Source organism: Pristis pectinata, chromosome 2 (assembly GCF_009764475.1).
Source record: "Pristis pectinata isolate sPriPec2 chromosome 2, sPriPec2.1.pri, whole genome shotgun sequence".
Lineage (NCBI taxonomy): Eukaryota > Metazoa > Chordata > Chondrichthyes > Rhinopristiformes > Pristidae > Pristis > Pristis pectinata.
Window position 1 is genome coordinate 144,176,884 of NC_067406.1, and position 5,524 is coordinate 144,182,407.

Consider the following 5,524-nt stretch of genomic DNA (forward strand, 5'->3'; position numbering starts at 1 on the left):
GTTGAGTAGTATTATTTAAGTATTAAAGTTGGGTAGTATTATTTAGATGGTACCTTTTGAATTTGTAGTAAGTTTATGTTGACTAACATGCAAGGAATTACAGGTAACCCCTGTGTTATGGCAGTCGGAGGAATGGACATTTTCCCTTATGGAATTCACACATCACTGCCAAAAAATATGGGATACGGAATAAAAATGAACTCTTGCTAAATTTGTGGAGGGGGGGGTAAAAAAAAGTAAAACTTTTTTTATCAATTTGCATTTCTTGACACGTGCTGATGATGTAGCTTCATGTTACAGAAAATCACGATATGAATAATCTTCTGGGAACACCACCCACCCTGTAATCATTCATCAGTGGTCTGAATTACCTCCCCATTACGATGGATTTTTTGATACAATTTCCCTGCCATGATCCAGGAATTTACAAGCAGCAATTGTGTTCAGCACCACCTTTTGCTGCAGATTTACAACCTGAAGGTTGTTCTTTGGTCTGAAGGCCTGTGACTAGTAATGTGCCATGGGTCAGTGCTGGGGCATTGTTGTTTGTTATTTATATAAATGACTTGGATGAGAATGTACAAGGCACAGTTAGTAAATTTGCAAATGATACTAAAATAGGTGGTATTGCAGACGGTGAAGAAAGTTATCAAAAATGAGGGGATCTGGATCGGCCGGGTATGCAGCCAAGGAACGGCAAATGGCTTTCAATCCAGATAAGTATGAGGTGTTGCATTTTGGGAAGTCAAATCAGTGTAGGACTTTCACAGTGAACGGCAGGGCCCTAGGGAGTGTTGTCGAACAGAGGGAACTAGGAGTACATGTACATGGTTCCCTGAAAATGATGTCACAGGTAGGGTGGTGAAGGTGGTGTTTGGCACACTGGCCTTCATACAGGGCATTGAGTATATGAGTTGGTGTGTAATGTTGTGGTTGTACAAGATGGTTGAGTCCCTGTTATAGGAAACATGTCATTAAGTTGGAAAGAGTGCAAAGATTTACAAGAATGTTGCCAGGACTTGAGGGCCTGAGTTATGGGCAGAGGTTGGGCAGGCTCAGAGTTTATTCCTAGAATGTAGGAAACCGAGGGGTGACCTTGTTATAAAATCATTAGGGGCGTGGATAGGGTGAATGCACACAGTCTTTTTCCCAGGGAGAGGGCATGGGTTTAAGGTGAGAGGGGAAAGATTTAAAAGGGATCTGAGGGGCACCAGAGGGTGGTGTGTATGTGGAACGAGCTGTCAGAGGAAGTGGTTGAGGCAGGTATGATGACAACATTTAAAAGACATTTGGACAGGTACATGGATAGGAAAGGTTTAGAGGGATATGTGTCAAATGTGGGCAAATGGGACTAGCTCAGATGGGCATCTTGGCTGGCATGGATGAGTTGGGCCAAAGGGCCTGTTTCTGTGCTGTTTGACTCCTATGACCCTAACTGGCCACCTCCCAAATGAATTTATCACCATTGGAAATTCCTGCAGCCGTTTTGTCTTTCGAAGTTCTCCAAAATTAAACATTTGGTGTGTAAAAGTTTTTGAAAGAACTTGGGTGCAAGAAATATGATAAAAGCAGAGAGAGTGGGGGAGAAAACAAAGTAGAATCTGTTTGGCTGCAGCTGAGAGAAAATGGGAAGGGAATATGTGGTCACCTACAGGCATGGTGTATAGGTTGAGGAATGGACAAGGGAGCAGGCGACTTCAGATCTGGTATTGTGCAATGAGAAAAGGTTAACTAATACCCTGCTAGTAAGGGTTCACAATATTACAACAGGTCCCATTGTTTAAATCAAAATTTACTGCTAGGTGGCAGTGTTGGTGTGGAAATGCAGAAAGGCTTTAGGGGATATGGATGGATAAAGTGAATGGATGAGGGCAAGGCAGATAGAACCTAATACAGAAGAAAAAAATGATGGAGGAGAAATTTGAAAAGTAGTGGTTTTAAATGGTGAGAGGTTGAAAGGTGGTGAGTTCTGAGGGACCTGGGATTCCTTGTACACAAATCAAAGTTACCTGCAAGCCACAACTGCATGTTACGAAGCCACACAGTTTGTGGGCCTCCATTGCAAAACCATTTGAGTGCAAGAGTAAAGATGTCTTACTGTGTACAGGTCTGGTCTGCCTAAAAAAGGGTGTGTCAGTGAGTACGATGAAAGTTCACCAGCTTGATTCCTGATTGGGGTACTTATAGATATGAAGCAGACTTGGCCTTAACTTTTCAAAGTTTAAAAGAATTGGACATTTTATTTGAATATATAAAATTCCTAGGGCTGGACAGGGTAGCTGTTCAGATATTTCACCTGGCTAGAAGAAGACAGTGGGTGGGGGGGCGGATTGGCTGTTCACAATGAGGTGAGAAGGAATGTCTTCACCCACAGTGATTAATCTTTGCAGATCTCTACTCAAGGGAGCTCTGAAGGCTCAGACTCTGAAAGATTTATTCGTCAGACTGAGGTTTTTGAATACTAGGGAAACAATGGGAAAGCTATGGTGCAATGAAGGATCAGCCACGATTGTATTGTTTTCATACATTTAAAGTATGTCGGCTTCACACACTGAGCCTGCATTTAGTTGCCCACCCCTGATGGTCCTTGAGAAGCAGGTGGTGAGTTGTCGCCATGAATCGCTGCAGCGCTTGAGGTGTAGATATACCCACAGTGCTGTTCGAGATTTTGACCAGTGACGGTGAAGGAACAGCGATATATTTCCAAGTTGGGGTGGTGTTCCCATACTTTTGCTAACCTTGTCCTTCTAGCTGGTAGAAGTGGTTTAGAAGGTGTTGTCTAAGGAGTCTGGTGAGTTGCTGCAGTGCAGACCATAGATGGTACAAACTGCTGCTGCTGTGCGTCGGTGCCGGAGTGGGTGAATGGTTGTGGATGGGGTGTCAATTAAGCAGGCTGCTATGTCCTGGATGTTGTTGAGCTTCTTGAGTGTTGTTGAAGCTGCTCCCACCCAGGCAAGTGGAGAGTGTTCCCTCACACTCCTGACTCGAGCCGTGTAGATGGTGGACAGGCTGTGGAGAGTGAGGAGGTGAGGATTCTCGGCCTCTGACCTGCTCTTGTAGACACACTGTGTATATGTGTACTCCAGGTCAGTTTCTGGAAATGTCTGTACTGAGCTCTGACATTGTCAGTATTTCAGAGTTAAGGGCAGTTAGTATTACCACTGATAGATGATTGGGGACACAACATAACCTAGAAATACTGGAGGACCAAAGGTCCAGCACAATGGAGGAATTGGTGTTCATGGGCCGGGGCATTGAGTATAAGAGTTGGGATGTCATGTTGCAGCTGTACAAAACATCTGGAGCATTGTGTACAGTTCTGGTTGCCACATTTACAGGTAGCAATAGGGAGAGTGTGGAAAAGGTTCACCAGGATGTTGCCTGGAATGAAGGGTGGTGGTTACAAAGGGAGACTGGATAGGCTGGGTTTATTTTCATGTTTGCTCTGACTACCTCCCCCACTTCTTCTACCCTGTTACAGAGAGGCCAAACGCTAATTGGGTAGCTCATAGCCCAATGGTGAATATTGAAATTTCCAATCTCAGGTGACTCTCACTTCCTGGTGCTCTGCCACACACTCGCCTGTCTGCCCAGTTTTCTTCTCACTTTGGTCATCACTGACGTCCCCTCCCCATCTGGTTCCACCTGTCACCTCCCAGCCTCTATTCCCCCTTCTCACTATGTACTGCTGTCTTTTATGTTTCCTTTCGGTCGTGATGCAGGGTCTCAATCCAAAACATCAACTTGCATCTTTTGCCTCCACAGCTGAATGTTCTGGGTTTATTCTCACTGACCTTCTATGGGTGACCTTGTATATAAAATTATAAAGGGCATAGATAGATCAGAATCTTTCTCCCCAGGGCACAGGAGTCTGGAACTAGAGGGCACAGGTTTAAGGTGAGAAGAGAGTAATTTAAAGGAGATCTGAGGACTATATTTATAGACCTCTCAATAGTCAGTGGGATTTAGAGGAGCAAGTTTGTAGACAGATGGCAGACAGTTGTAGGAAATCTAAAGTTGTGATAGGTGATTTTTAACTTTGCACATATTGACTGTCCCCATATCCCCATACTGTAAAAGGACTGGATGAGATAGAGTTTGTCAAATGTGTTCAGGAAAGTTTCTTTAATCAATGTGTAAAGGTCGCAACTAGAGAGAGCCTGATATTGGATCTCCTCTTGGGGAATGAGAATGAGACAGGGCAGGTGACAGAAGTGAGTTGAAGGGCACACTTCGAATCCAGTGATCCTAATTCCAGTAATTTCAAGATAATTATGGAGAAGGACTGGACTGGTATAAGGATAAGACTGGTCCAAGGGTTAAAATTCTAAACTGGAGGAAAGCTCATTTTGAGGGCATCAGAAGGGATCTGGCAGGTGTGGATTGGGATAGGCTGTTTTCTGGCAGAGATGCTTGCTAAGTGGGAGGCCTTCAAAAGTGAAATAGAGTACAGAATCTGTATGTTCCTGTTAGAATAAAAGGCAAGGCGAGCAGGTTTAGGGAACCTTGGTTATCGAGGGATATTGAGGCCCTGGTAAAAAAAAAAGGACGCACATATCAGGTATAGGCAGTTAGGATCAAATGAGGCACTTGAGGAGTGTAAGAAATGCAAGAGAACACTTAAGAGAGAAATCAGGAGGGCAAAAAGAGGACATGAGGTTGCTCTGGCAGACAGGGTGAAAGAGAATCCCAAGGGTTTTTATAGCTATATTAAGAGCAAAAGGATAGTAAGGGACAAAATTGGTCCTCTTGAAGATCAGCGTGGTCACCTATGCATAGAACCAAAAGAGATGGGGAGATCTTAAATGATTTTTTTTTGCATCTGTATTTACTTGAGAGACAGACACAGAGTCTATAGAACTGAGGAAAAAGAATAGCGAGGTCATGGACCGTATCCGGATTGCGTAAGAGGATGTGCTGGCTGTCTTTAGGCGAATTAGGGTGGATAAACTCCCAGGGCCTGACGAGGTGTCCCCTTGGACCTTGTGAGAGGCTAGTGCAGAAATTGCAGAGGCTCTGGCAGAGATATTTAGAATGTTCTTAGCCACGGATGAGGTGCCAGAGGACTGGAGGATAGCTAATGTTGTTCCGTTGTTTAAGAAAGGCTCTAAGAATAAACTGGGAAATTATAGGCTGGTGAGCCTGATGTCAGTCGTGGGTAAATTATTGGAAGGTATTCTGAGGAACAGGGTATATACATATTTGGATAGACAGGGCCTGATTAGGGATAGTCAACACGGCTTTGTGCGTGGCAGGTCATGTCTATTTTAGAGTTTTTCAAGGCGGTTACCAGGAAGGTTGATGAAGGGAAGGTGGTGGATGTTGTCTACATGGACTTTAGCAAGGCCTTTGATAAAGTCCCACATGGGAGGCTGGTCCAGAAGGTTAAATCGTTTGGCATTCAGGATGAAGTAGCCAATTGGATTCAATGTTGGCTTAGCGGGAGAAGCCAGAGAATGGTTAGTAGATGATCACTCCCTTCCTGTTTCTGACTTCCACCCACACTGACTTAGTGGACAATCCC